The sequence below is a fragment of the Callorhinchus milii genome, unplaced genomic scaffold, assembly GCF_018977255.1.
Source record: "Callorhinchus milii isolate IMCB2004 unplaced genomic scaffold, IMCB_Cmil_1.0 Scaffold1, whole genome shotgun sequence".
Lineage (NCBI taxonomy): Eukaryota > Metazoa > Chordata > Chondrichthyes > Chimaeriformes > Callorhinchidae > Callorhinchus > Callorhinchus milii.
The window spans coordinates 79642601-79658427 of record NW_024704742.1 but is presented as its reverse complement, the minus strand read 5'-3'; positions in this window follow the sequence as shown (position 1 = coordinate 79658427).

Genomic DNA, 15827 nt, shown 5'->3' with positions numbered 1-15827 from the left:
GAAATTCAGTCTTAACTTAGAAAACAAGTTTTTTCGAGAATGCAGAAAACCACTTTTCAATTGAAGATTAAATCCAAGATTTCATAAGACTGCCATTGTCATTTGCTTTACAGTTTGTTGACTGTAAAAAGTTAAAGCGTTTAACCCAATGTGCATCTATTATATGCCAGTGTCAGCCTGGCTCAGTTGGTAGCACTGTTGCCTCTGGGTGAGAAGCTCAGCAGGTCCCCATTTGCGACTTGAACTTGCATGGTGTAAGCTGATACTCCAATGCAGTGCTTGGGTTGTGTTGCATGGCTGGTACTGCCGTCCTTTTAATTAATATTATAACTAGTGGAGCTGAGGAGACCGACGACGAGGGTATTGGGAAAATTGTCACCTGCAGTGTACCCCCTTTTCTCATCTACATACTCCCTCTTGGTAATGTCATCCGCAGACACATATATGCGGATGTCACCCAAATCTGCTTTTTCTCTTTTAGTAGTGATCCCAGGTATACCAATGTTCTGTTCCTCTTGCTTTTCAGGTACACAAATTGTGGGAAATTATTTCAGCAAAGGCTTTTCATTCAATTTTCGTAGCCACCACTTCATCCTAACTGGTGGTTGATACTTCCCAACCCACTGCAGATGAGATCAAGAATTGAATACATGTGGTATATGTGGGTTGGGGGAGGAGAATCAACCTGCATCCCTCTACTCAATGATATCTGTCTTTTTATATCCTTTGTCTATCACATTGAGCCATAGACCAATCACTTTTTATATCTGCGATGCTATGCTCATTCTCTGGTCTTTTCAATGTAATGACACTGTAGTCCATTTTAGTTTAATTTAATCATAATTAATTTTAAAAACCGTATGAGTACACTTTAGACAGCACTAGAAACATACATTTTTTATAGTATCTGTCGCACTGAAACACCACAAAGTGAATGATTGATTTATCGATTTATTATTATTACTATTATTATCCTGATATCCACCCTAATATGGAACCAGAGATAATTATTTGGGGAGGACAAGTTTGCAGGGCTATGGGGAGAGAGCGAGGGAGTGGGATTGGATTGGAGAGCTCTTTTGAAAGAGTCGGCACAGAACCGATGAGCCGAATCACCACCTCCTTGCTATATAATTCTATAATAAGATGGGCACTCATGTGGAGTATTAACACTAGGTGGACTCATTGCGCCCAATTGCCTGTTTCTGACCTGCACCTTCTATGAATCTATAAAACCTTCTGACTCAGAGGTGAGAATGCTAACAACTGAGCTGGTGGGAGCAGATTGAAGGCTTTAATAACCCAATCTATTGAGAGGAAGTGGACTCCACAATGTGGCATTGCTAATGGTAAAGCAGCAGGTGTGGACGTCATTAATTCTGAGTTCCTATAAGCTTCTCAGGGTGGGGGGTTGGTGGACCTTGTGGAAGCCAATGGTGAGAACCTTACAGATTGGATCTGCCCTCCTAGGACTCTCTCTAAAGCACAAACTCCGTCAATGTTCCAGAGCGCAATTGTGAGTTCTATCCACAGATTTCTATCCTGGCCTCCACCACCAGCTTGAGTGCAAACTTTAGATTGTTCAGTACCTTAGCACATTCTCTCTATGTGAAGAGCATTAACTAAATGTAAATTTGAAATTCTATTGTAAGTTGAGAGATGGCATTTACCAGTGCAAAATATATCCTGTGTACAACACAAAATTAGAAATGGAAAAGGAAAGGCATTGCAGGAAAAGCACACAACAGGGGTGAAAAATGCAGTAATACCTCATGTTTCAGCCAGGAAATTCAATGTAATAGCCAATTGAAAAAACAACCATTTCCATAAGCTTTGAATTCACCTTTCTGCAATCTTTCATTGGCTTCCATCCAGGTTTTACTATACAATCTATACTGCAATTTTGCATGTAATTCTGGCCTATTCTATTCTAGCCATAGAAATTTACAGCACAGAAGGCCATTCGGCACATTGTGTCTGTGCTGGTTTCATTCAAAACAATCCTTTCAGGTCCATTTCCCAATACTCCTGTAGTTTACTCTAAATTGAGAAAGTAAACGCAGAACAATCCTTTCTAATCCTCCAAGCATAGGGATGCAAAGGGCAATTTTAGGCTAAGTTGACATACCTGGCAGTGGAATGCCGGAATCGTGCCAGCCTTACTATCATTAGTACAGTTCCTGAGCCAGCCAGGTCCAGGGGGGTTGCCCACAAAATATACAATCAATTCACTTTAAAGTATATTCTGTGAAGGACTTTGAGAAGTCTTGAAGACATGATAAGGTGCTATATCAATAAATGCAAGGATTAATATCCAGGACAGCACAGCCAACCTGGCTCATCGGCAGGTCCTGGAAGTGCAGACCAGTCACTGGGGACAGGGAGTCATCCCTCTCAGCTCCTGTTAACCCTACAAGCCAAAGCCCTAACAGGTGGGGTAGTCCAAGCTGGACAAGAAGCAGGAAATCTTGCCAGACAGGAATATCAATGACAAGCTATGTGGTTTTAGCTAGTTAGACTCCAGCAGTACCCCAACACACTCTGGGCTCCCCAAGCCTTGGCTCTTGCCAACCTGCACTTAATACTTTCTGGGGTTAGGAAAGTAGGATGCATTCCTCCAAGGAGAGAGTATGCATTCCATTCCAAAACTCTATCTCTGGGATTTTCATTTGTCGGTGGGATGCATGGAAATCTCAGCTTGATTTGGATACTCTTAAGCATGGTGATGGTTTTCATCATGTATCAGACACCCGACTGACTGAAAGGAGCAAATTTTTTTTAGCATAGAAGGTAAGAAGAAATTAACAACTGGAACAGCTAATTAAAAAAATAGCTTGGTGCTGTGATGTGAGGATAATAATAATAATAATCCTTGCATTTGATATAGCACTTTTCACGTCGGGAGGACGTCCCAAAGCGCTTCACAGAACACACTGTAAAGTGAATTGACTGTATATTTGTGGGGGAACGCGGCAGCCAATTGCGCACAGCAATATCCCACAAACAGTCGTAGATTGAAAATTACCAAATTTTTTTATTATTATTTTTGTTTTTGGAGGGATTATTATTAGGCGTGTGGAGTAAGGAAACTTGCCCAAGGGTTCACCCTGTGCCTGGAATTGAATTCGGGTCTCTCGCTTGCAAAGCGAGTGCTCTAACCACTGAGCTACAGGATTCCATGGATATTCTAGACAGATTAGTTCAAATGGGGCAAAGGCCTTCTAATTCCAAACCAACCTTGTGATTAAAGTTTCTCTTTTAAGAACAGAAAATGTGCAGTAAGTCGATCAGTATCAGGATTTCACTCAGAACCAGCGCCAATTATAATGCACCCAAAATGTTGCTGTGTCTCTGTCTCTTTCATGTGTTGATTCATCTGCTGTGCATTTCTAAAATGTTTGATTTGATTTTAGATTTCCCACATTCAATTTTTTTGTATCCCCTTTGCAATTCCTTTCAATGTTGTTTTCTGTGTTCAGGAATCAATGATTTATCAAAACATTTGGAGACTCTGAAATCCAGTTTGCCTGAAAGGGAAAGACAACTACAAGATAATGTTAAAGAAATGTTAAAGACTTTGACTAGCAGCAACAATGGTAAGCATATTCCGATCAAGTTAAACTTGCCTTACACCTCTCTTGCTGTATTCCTATAATAGTCATAGAATTATAGAATTATACAGTACAGAAGGAGGCCATTTGGCCCATCGTATCTGTGCCGACTCTTTGAAAAGAGTTATCCAAATCAATCCCACTACCCTGCTCTATTCCCACACCCTGCAAACTTGTCCTCCCGAAGTAATTATCTATTTCTCTCTTAAAAGTTGTTATTGAATCGGCTTCCATCATGCATTCCAGATCCAAACAACTCGCTGTGTGAAAAAAAATTCTCCTAACCTCCCCTCTGTTTCTTTTAACAACTATTTTAAATTGGTGCCTTCGGGTTACCGACCCACCCACCAGTGGAAATAATTTTTCCTTATTCACCCTATCGAATCCCCTCATAATTTAGAAAACTTCTATTAAGTCACCGCTTAACCTTCTCTGCTCCAAGGAGAATAATCCGAGCTTCTCTAGCCACTCTTGATAACTGAAGTCTCTCATTCCTGGTACCATCCTGGTAAATCTCCGTTGCACCCTCTCCAATGCCTTGACATCCTTCCTAAATTGTAGTGCCCAGAACTGAACACAGTACTCTCGCTGAGTCCTAACCAGTGTTTTATAAAGTTTCATCATAACTTTCTGACTTTTGTATTCTATACCCCTATTTATAAAGCCAAGTATGCCGTATGCTTTTTTAACAGCTTTATCTACCTGTCCTGTCACCTTCAAAGATTTACTTATATGAACCCCCAGGTCTCTCTGTTCCTTCACCGCCTTTAAGATTGTACCATCGGCTTATATTGCCTCTCCTTATTCTTCCTCCCAAAATGCATCACTTTGCATTTCTCCACATTAAACTTCATCTGCCACATGTCGGCCCATTTTACCAGTCTGTCTATGTCTATTTGCAGTCTGTTACTATCCTCCTCACTGTTTATTACTTTTCCTAGCTTAGTATCATCTGCAAACTTGGAAATTGTACTCCCTATACCCAAGTCCAGGACATTTACACAGATCCAAACACCAATGATCCCAATCCCTGGGGGACACCACTTGACACTTCCCTCCAGTAATTGACAGAAAACAACCGTTCACCACTACTCTCTGCTTTCTGCTTTCATGAAGAAGCAAAGCTTCAATAAAATTGTACTTAACCCACTGTGAATCACACTCAAGCTTGACACCAAGAGATTTCAGGGATAGCCAAAACCCTTGTCCATGCTTTCGTCACTTCCCAGCTGGACAATTCTAATGCTTCCTCGCTGGTCACCCAAGCTCCCTGATACACACAATCCAATTATTTGAAATCTACACCACCCAGATACTCACCCGCATAAAACTCTGTACCCCTAACACACCAGTCCTTGTCAGGCTCCACTGACTCTCCTAATTACCAAACGGATCGATTTCAAGATCCTTTCAAAAGACAAAATACTGCAGATGTTGGAAATCTGAAATAAACACAGAAGTTGCTGGGAACATTGACGAAATGTTATCGACCTAAAATGTTAAATTTCAAGTCAAAATGGTTTTATCGGCTAAAACTGGATGAAATTTAGAACCTAATGTGGGGGGCTTACATTGGACTACAATTTGTGTCGTTCATTGGAAGGATTAAGGGCTTTTTGTTTATGGTTATTGACGTGTCAGTTGTTTAGCCAGTTCTTGAATAGCACAGCGAGGTGAAGTGCTGCATCAGCAAAGGTTCTCTCCTTCGGATGAAATGTTAAACCAAGGTCCCATCTACCTGTCCAGACACTAACTATTTGAAAAGAGAAGGAAATTTCTCTCAGGGTCCCGGCCAGCAATGAACCAAATAAAATTGGTCACTCACTCCATGGTTGTTTGTGGGACATTGCTACATGCAAAAGGCTGTTGTGTTCGCCCGTAAAATACAGTTATGCAACTTTACAGTATGTCCTGTAAAGTGAATAATGTAATGAAGCACTATATCAAACACAACAAATATTATTACTCATATTACTATTACTAATAATAAAATAGTGTGTTATGTGATAATCTCGAGTGTTGATTATCACATCACTGAAAATTGTGACGCAAAACCGGCTTTCATTATTGACTGGAATGTTAACTCAGCATCCCCCTCCTGACTGCTGCAGAATGATTTTCCCCAAAGCTATCTGAAGCTTCAGGCAATCACCATTGTTTGCAAGTCATGTCATGACATAGCACTCAAACACTTGCTCTCCACCAGCAACAATAAGAATGGTGGTGTTTGGCTGTTTCGAGGCTATAACACTATGCAGGAGTTCAGGACAGAAAGTGGTCTGACCTATGATCAGAGACTAGAGGAATTGGGCGTAATAACAGTAAAAGTTAAAGGGAGACCATTAATTCTGAGTTCCTGTAAGCTTCTTGGTGAGGGGGCTTGTGCAGGCCAATGGTGAGAAGCTTACAGATTGAAGCTGCCCTCCAAGGACTTTCTCAAAGCTCTGAGGCACACACTCCGTCAGTGTTCCAATGTGCAATTCTCTGGAAGTGCAAAGAGATCTTTAAAATGTTGAGGGAGTTTGATAGAGAAAGATTTTCTACTGGTTGGTGAGTCAGTGGCAAGAGCGCATCAGTTTTTAAAAAAAATGATAGAGGGAGATTAGGAGGATTTTATTTTACACAGAATTGTTATAATGTAGAATGCCCCGCTGATGTGCAGTGGTCAAGACAGGATCTATACCTAGATTTCAAGGGAGAAGTAGATTCATATCTAAAAAGGAATACTTTTTAGGGTTAAGGGGAACAGACAGATAAATGGGGCTAATAGATTGTTCTTTCAGAGATCCAACACAGATACGATGGACCGAATAGCCTTTTGTGGTGTACATTTCTATGGGCCTATGACTATGAGTAAAGGTTCTGTTGTCATTGGCAAATATGTTCCAATACAATTATGTGGAGCTGTATCAAGAAGCTGTTTTACATAAATAGCAATACAATATGAACAGCTGCTTCAGTAAAGTACTAACATGGTACATAAAATGCTCAGAATAGCCAGAATGAGTCATACAATCTGGCAGAAGACATATAAACAGATCAAATAATTCTTACTCTTGTAAAGTACTGCTGATTTTTACGATGAAGAATTAGAATCTCATATATGCGTTCTGCATATCATATGAAATCAAATGTATTAAATCTAGGATTTACAGAGATGCTTTGATATATGATGTTATCTTGAATATATTGATGATGCACCTCTTGATAGCTGTTTGCATAGTGGACAAGGCCATCTCGGACCACTTCCTCATCTCCTTCTCCTCTCACATCCCTCTCTCCTCCACCAAGCCCTCAACCATGCTCTACCGCCCTTGGAAAAGGCTACACCCTGAGACTCTCACAAAGGCCCTCACATCATCAAACATCCTATCCCTCTGGCCTTCCACCCACGGAGATCCTGAAGCAGCCATCCAGCTGTTCCATGATCGCCTCTACTCCAACTTCAATTCCCTCATCCCTCTAAAATCTAGGACCATCTCCAAACCCACCCAATTCTCCTGGTACAACAACCATCTCCGCCGCCAAAAAACCCAAACCCGTCTGCTCGAGTGCCGATGGTGGAAAACTGGCTTGACAGTTCACCACCAACTGTGGCTCGAGCATCTCCACAGCTACCGTCAATCTTTGACACGCGCAAAAACGGCCTTCGACTCCAATATCATCTTGGAGGCTAATACAACCCTAAAATCTTTTTTTCCACCACCCACTACCTTCTCTGTGCACCCCCTCAGGTCTCCTCAATCTTCATATCAAATGCCAAGTGCGAGGAGGTCATGGACTTCTTTTCAGCTAAAATTCATAACATCTCGTCCACAAATATAGTCAAATCACTTTACAACATATTCTGTGAAGCGCTTTGAGAGGTCAAGAAGACGTGAAAAGTGCTATATCAAATGCAAGGATTATTATTATTATATATCCACCAGGCAGCCTCATCCACCTGCCTCTTGTCATCCACCACCACACCCTCTCTGTCCCCTCACCTTCCCCATCATCTGCTCCCACCTCCACCCCCATCCTACATTCCTTCCTCCCCATCTCTCCCTCCTCCCTCTCACCTACTATCACCACTATGAAACCCACCAACTGCTGCCTCGACCACCTCTCCACCAACTTACTGGTCACACAGCTCCCCCTCCTCTGCCCACTACTGGCTGACGTCATCAACCAGTCCCTCTCCTCCGGATCAGTCCCTCCTCCCTCACAACTGCTGTCATCAACCCCCTCCTCAAAAAACCTCCCTGGACCCCTCAAACCCCAGCCACTACCGCCGTATTTTTAACCTGCCCTTCCTCACAAAAGTCCTAGAAAGCGTTGTTGCCAATCAACTTTGTGCACACCTCCTCCCACTCCCTCTTCGAACCCCTCCAGTCCGGTTTCCGCCCTGCCCACAGTACAGAGACTGCGCTTGTGGAAGTCACAAACGACATCCTCTCTATCTGTTACCAGGGCTCCCTATGCCTTCTTGTCCTCCTGGACCTCTCCACCGCGTTCAACACAGTCGATCATGCCATCCTCCTCCACCGTCTTTCCTCCATCATCCACCTGAATGGGACCGCACTCGCCCGGTTCGAGTCCTACCTCACAAGCTGCCAGCAGTACATCTGCACAAAAGGCTTCTCCTTCCGCTTTCACTCTGTTACCTGTGGGGTACCCCAAGGATCCATCCTTGGCCCCCTACTCTTTCTGATCTATATGCTCCCTCTTGGAGATGTCATCCACAGACATAGGGTATATTTCCACATATAAGCGGACGACACCCAACTCTATTTTTCCATCTCTCTTTGCAACCCCCAGTCCCCTGATATTCTGTCAGCCTGCCTGTCAGACCTCAGGGGCTGGATGAGTGCAAATTTCCTTCAGTTGACAAGACAGAAGCCATACTCTTTCGCTCTCATCAATGTCTAAAATCTCAGGGTTCTCACCTACCCGACCTTCCCTTAAAACTCTCTGAACCCATACGCAACCTAGGCATCAGTTTCGACCCCCAATTATCCTTCCTCCCCCACATCCAGTCCTTCACCAGCATCACTTTCTTCCACCTCCGACTCATCGCCCATCTCTGCCAATACCCCTCTCCGGGAACCGCTGAAATCCTAGTCCATGCCTTTGTCACCTCTCGGCTGGACTATTCTAACACCCTCCTCGCCAGTCTCCCCTCCACTACCATCCACAAAATCCAGATTATTCAAAACTCTGCCGCCCGCATTCTCACCTGCACCAAACTCCACTCCCCAATCACCTCAATCCTTGCCAGACTGCACTGGCTGCGTGTCCCAGAGAGGATCGATTTCAAGATCCTCACCCTCGTCTTCAAGTCCCTGCACTCCTCTGCACTCCCCTACCTCTCTGACCTCCTCTCTCCTCAAAACAGTCCCCGTTGCCTTTGTTCCTCTGGGTCTGGCCTCCTCCTCATCCCCCGAATCCTCCGCTCCACCCTCGGCAGCCGTGCCTTCAGCCACTATGCCCCGAGGCTCTGGAACTCCCTTCCTCACTCCCTTCGCCTCGCTCCCTCTTTTCCTATTTTCAGGTTTCTGCTGAGACCTTTCTTTTTGACCGCGCCTTTGGTCACTTTCCTCCACCTCCCCCTGGCTCGGCCCCGGGATCCATTACTGTGAAGTGCTCTGCGACGCCGTCTGGCGTGGAGGGCGCTATATAAATCCAAGTTGTTGTTGTTGTTTTTCCTCTGTGTTTGAGAATGTGTTCAAATGTGCAAATATTCCACTGTTTTGATATGATAATTATCTCATTGATCTTTGCTGTAAGGATGTAATGATTGTAAACTATTGAGTAAGGTCAGTATTCTATTCATCCATTTGACTGGGCCTGAAAAAAGCAACCATTCCAGCTGCCACAGTTACAACAATCACAACAACTTATATTTATTTAGTGCCCTTCATATAAGGTGATATCTTGGAACATTTCACAAGGATGGAATTGGACACCAAGCAAGGGAGAGGGGGGAGGTGGCCATAAGTACATTCAAAGAGGTAGTGTTAAATCCAGATTTCGATGTGCGATTGCTCTTAAAGACCTGAAAAACTCAACACGGAGTCAGTGCGGTATACATCCAAAAAACGCTTTATTTCATATATATATGAGATGCAGAGCGGTAGCAACAACTCTCTCAAGATACTGCTCCCCACACTGCACACCAGATAAAAACAACATCTGACTTTTATACATGTTCCATTTTCCCATAATTGGATGTCTGCTTCTTTCATAAAAAGAGATATGGGTCTCGGGTTCCTTAGCACAATAACATATACATTGATAGTTGCAAACCAAAACAAAGCTGAGCTTACACCAAATGCGAAAACATGTTTTGTCTCATTGCCTTTGCTTATTCTGTAACTTTTGCGATTGCCCAAAGATGTTACATTCCCACACTTTCCACACTAGGATTTGAAGTGGATCTTAAAGTTAGTTCGAGACAGAGTGGTAGAGGGAAAACCTACAAAGACAGTCGCTGTAGCCAACAACAAAAACAAAATTAATTTGTAAAGCGCCTTTCACATCGGAAGGATGTCCCAAGGTGCTGGACAATCAGTGTTTCAGACGTGAGCTGGGGGTCGCGATCGGGGAGGGCGGAGGGCAGGAGAGAAAGATAGTGACTGAAGGTACGGTCGAAGAGGAGAGTCTTTAGAGGGTCTTGAAGGAGGCAAAGGAGAGGGCGAGGCAGAGGGATTGTAGGATGGAGTTCCAGATGGTGGGGGCAAAGTGGCAAAAGGCCTGTCCGCTAATGGTGGGGCGGGCGAATCAGGGGACGTAAAGCAAGTTGGAGTCCACTGAGCGAAGGGAGCGGGCAGATTGGTAGGGGGTTGAAGGTCACAGAGGTAGTGGGGAGCAAGGCCATGGAGGGCTTTGAAGATGAGGACCAGAATCTTGAACTGCATCCTCTGTGTGATGGGAAGCCAGTGGAGTCGGGCGAGGATGGGGTGATAGGGTTGCGGAGCCTGGTGAGGGAGAAGACATGGGCTGCTGTTCGGGATGATTCTGCAGCCTATGGAGGGAGGAGTTGGGGAGGCTGACACGCAGGGTGTTTGCGGAGTCGAGCTTAGATCTTATGAATGTGTGTATGAGGGTCTAGGCGGCCTGCGATGTGAGACAGTGGCAGAGCCGGGCGATGTTGTGGAGATGGGGAAAGGCAGAGTGGGACATGGCATGGATGTGGGGTAGAAATAATTGTTGAGGGTCAAACAAGACCCAGACAAACAAGCTGCTGACCATTTCTTAAATGCAATTGAAGTTTTGGTCTTTCAGTAATGCTTTACAGGAGAATCACTGAACCTAATTGATAACCTGTAAAATTGCATCTGAAATTTGGCTATCACTTTAAACGGGAACTCCAGATGTCAGGGTGTAGTGACGTTGAAGAATGAGGGTGGGGGGAATTCAAAACTAAATTTGCAAGACATTCCTTAATCAAGAAATGAAACATGTTTAGGAAACCCTCAAATCTGAACCATAGAAAGTCATCAGTTCTTATTGCCCTTAAGTTAAAATAATCAACTCAGGCTTCCACAATCAATGCAGTATCTGAACTATGGTAGGGGTGTGACTTTACCTACATAGTCTTGGCCCAAGTTGATCTGTGAACCAATAATAGTGACATTTTAAAACTTAAAACTACACAGATAATGATACGTGTGATAAGTGGGAAGCTGAGGAAACTGATAGATACAAAAATGCAAATTCTCTACTTCTTAAGGGTTGTGGTCAGATCAGAAATGACACTGTCAATTGCAATTGTCCTTCTTTGCAATGTGCTGCTCATGCCACTATGTGGGTGAGTATGGTGTCACTCTGAGCTTACTGCCATAGTTCAACCCTTGAGGGGTCTCAGCTGCTGCTTCAAGATAATTTGAATCAGCTATGCATATCCTTTGCTTTTACTGCCAGTGCTTTTGTGAGCAGGTCTAAGAGGTCTTCAGGAAGACAACCCCACCCCAGCCCCCACCCCTCACTGAAGCTCCTGAGAGTCGAGCAGTGCTGATAACATGCTGTTTTTTCTCTCTCTTTTAATCAGGTCTTGGGGTTACCTCAGATCCAGTGCCTAAGTAGCTATATGTGCAAATGGATGTAAGAACCTTAGGTTATTTGACAGGCAAGTGTTCAGTCTTGTCACGTTTCAATTATTGTCTGAAAAATTTGACTTACAGGATGACGTGGCTTACAACAGAATTACCGCTGATTTAATGCTGAGCTTCAGCAGCTTTACCAAACACCATTATCTTTCCATTCTGCACATCTTATATTGTCTCAATGTTATAATTTATTAACATGGTACTTAGCATATGTTTATTTGTTTTAAATCTGCTTTCAGGCTCTGCAACTTAAACTATGTAAAGTCGCAACTTGTTTGAACATCTTGTGCAAGTTGCGAAGCTGACGGCTTAAGCTGATGCATTCTCTGTTGACTTGTGCATGTGGAAATGATTGCAAATATGATGGGTATTGGCAAGGATGTTTCACAGAGGTTCTTTGCCAAACATGAAAGTGACAGCAAAATACAGTGTCTGAGCAAAACAATGTACACTACTCTGGTTACTATCTGACATAATTGTGTTTGTGGAATTGTCAATCATGATCAAACCTTGCAGAAATGGTAGAATGTTGACTTCTGAGCACATGCTTTGTTTCAAAGCAGCTTTTTGGCTGAATAAAAGAGATGCATTTTCTATTGTGTAGCAAAAGTTAAATAGTGTGCAAATGGCCCAATATGCAAAGAGTTTCTCTATTTCACTGTAAAAATATAATTATTCATAAGCAAGGGGCGTGACTTTTTACAACTTGATAGGTAATTGATCACGGAATGTAAACTGTGCAACAGTAATCTTATGCTGTTGGAACCAATTAAATTTCTCAAATTCATTTTCCTGCTGGAATTTATCCTCTCAGATCCTCTCCTGAAAGTTTGAATTTTATATCCTTTCCACTGAGGCTATCAACTATCTCAGTACAGCCAAAGGAATGAACCTTCATCCCCTCACCTTCTCGACCTGGTGATCATTTGGGGCCTCAACTATCCGTTCTGTGCCATGACTGGCTCTGCCTTCCCCCACCTCCGCAACATCGCCCGGCTCCGACACTGTCTCACACCGCAGGCCACCGAAACCCTCATACACGCCTTCATTACGTCCAGGCTCAACTATGCAAACTCACTGCTTGTCAGCCTCCCCAACTCCTCCCTACGCAGGCTGCAGATCATCTAGAAATCGGCAGCCCGTGTCCTCTCCTACACTAAGCTCCGTGACCCTATCACCCCTATCCTCGCCCAACTCCACTGGCTTCCCATCATTCAGAGGATACAGTTCAAGATCCTGGTCCTCACCTTCAAAGCCCTCCTCACCTACCTAGCGTGAAAGGCGCTATACAAATGTAATTTTGTTGTTGTTCACCATCACAGTCTAGGATTACAGTACTTGAAACGTAGGACTTGGAGCAGCCCTTTTAGTCTGATTCTGAAAATTATTACTTTATGACAATTCTTTACCAATCCAATTCCATTTCCCTGCCTGTTCTACAGTTCCCGTACTTCACAAGTACCTACTACCTATCTACCTACCTACTTCTCACTTGAACACTGCATTTGAATCTGTATTTATGATCTTTTGAGGAAGTGCATACCACACTCGGTAACACATCTTTGTGTGAGGGAATGTTTTCACATGACCAAGGCTAGCCTCAAATGGAAGTTTTTATCAATGCCAAAAGCTGCTTAATGTGACTTTTATAATTTTCCAATTCTTTTGCATGTTGTTTTTGGAGAAATTACAATTTTGCTCACTGAAAAGAACACTGAAACTCATTTCGCAGTGGACCAATTAATTTGTGATAATCTTATGGCCTCATCCATCACCTGACTTCTCTTTCCTACGTTCTCCAATTAGGTCTCAAACAGACTGGATTGATTGAACCCGTAAAATTTGTGTGAGCTTAACTTTTAAAACTGGTTAAATGGTCAGCTTTCATACTACAGTTCAGCAATGTTTAAATGTCATTTCAGATCCTCCAAACCTGTTAATTTGCGAGGCAAATTAGGAATTTTCATTGGAAGGAAAATGGTGAGCTGATGTGACCAGTGTGCGGAGATAGAGAAAGAAAAAGTCAAATGAAAAGATATTGTTTGAAAAAAGACGCCGAGCCAGAGACAGATAATGGGCCAATAATAGGTGAAGGGTGTCAAAGGAGAACTGGATGTAGATGGGCAGAGAGTGAACAAGAGGAGAGAAAACATAATTCAAAAAAATGAACAGGAGTTTGGAGGGGTATGAACAAAGTGAGACAACGTGGATGTTTTGTAGGACAGAGGACCCCTATGCCTCACTTGGGGAAGACAAAGCAGGTCCAGTTAAACCAAGTGTGGAATGCAAAATACCAATATCCTATTGCTGGGTTAATGAGGTAACTGAAGGCAGCAGCCTATTTAAGAAAACTGACTTCAGTGCAGTGTATAAGTGGATGTCCTGTTATCTACATGAGTGAGGGGTAGTAATATTGGAAGTATTGTGAAGATATCCAGAGGAGCTAAGGGCATTCATGGTTGGTGTTCTAAGGTGAGATTTGATGGAAAGTCGCTCAGTCAGGTGGTCTTTAGTCTGGGCCATATAGAGGTACAAAGAACAACCTGAAGCTTTTTTGCTGGATTACATGCTACTTACCTACAATTCAAATGCTGTGCAATTTTATAGAACACGGTGGCTTATTTTATTCAAAGATCAAGCGGTACTTTGTTTCCACAAGGGCTTTTTTTTGATCGAGCATCACATCCAGTAATATCGAAAGCATCAAACAAAAAATTAACTAGGGGCACCAAACTTAATTCAATCTGCAGGGGAGATTCCTCGGCACATAGTAAATTGGAAACATACTTATACCAAGTGGTGATAGATGAACAAGTCTGCTAAATAGATACAACTGCTTCTGCACCAACATGTCAGCAATTTACAAGCGTGAATAGGCTATAATTTGGATCATTATCTCAAACTGTTCAATGGTTCTCATCAGATCCACAATTTCAAGGAGAGCAAAGTCTCTAAAGAACTTAAAAGTTTTATGCACTATAGTTTCCTGCTGCGTGAACAATACATACCATTCTCAAATGAGTCGGATTTGGCAGCATTTTGCTGTGAATATGAGTTAAAATGAGTTAAGCTTTTCATTTACTCATATGTCATTGCAGAATTTTACCTATTGCAGTCATTTTCAAAAAAGGAACTTTTTTCTGGAAAATCCCTGCTGTAGATTAAATGTTGAACATAATTTACCTAACATGGATTTCACTTCTATCTGCAGCTCATTTTGACCTTGAAGTAAAAAAAGCATCAGAACGGACCCAAAGCTTTAAAACCCTTAATTCTGGTAAAATAGTTATGAGAGAGCGCCGAATTACAGTAGAATGCCGGCTATCATGTCCATTTACCAATTAACAACATGTCTGCATATCCACATCGAGATTCAGTCTGGTCCTAAATTGAGAAACCGTGGCAAGCTTACCGGACACTGCTTTCAATAGAAAGCTATGTGATTTTAGCTAGTTCAACTCCATCAGTGCCCGAATACAGACTCTGGAGTCACATTCCTTAACCCTTGCCAACCTGTGCCTAATACGTGCTTTATATAAGTGCTTTGAGACCCTGTCCCATATGAAGAGTGCTATATAAATGCAAGTTGTTGTAATATTCTTCAATATTAACTAAGCAGATAGTGTGCCTCCAGGGAATGTATATTATATTTTGGACACAAGATTTTCCCATGTGTAGATAATTTGGATGGAACTCTCAACCTGGTTTGGATACACTTAACATGAGTTTGTGCATGTGTCAAACACCTGACTGACCAAATTTACCACATTATTGGAGGTCCCAGCCTTCAGATGAGACATTAAACTGTCCACCTGTTCAGTTGTACTCTAAATAACCCATTACACTATCAGCAAAGAAAAAGGCATTTCTCCCAACCAACAATCCCTCTGAAAACGTTTGTCATTACTGTTTGCTGTGCACCGATTGACAGCTGCATCACCTACAAATACACAATCGAAAATTACCTGTGATATACTTTGTGAAATTTTGACCTAATAGCTAGGCACTATAATAAATGATATAGAAAGGATCGAAGCATCATTATTGTTACATCAAGCAACCTTGGGTGGAATTTCATCAACTCCCACCCCAAATGTACACTCAATCAACGAGGGAGAAAATAGAA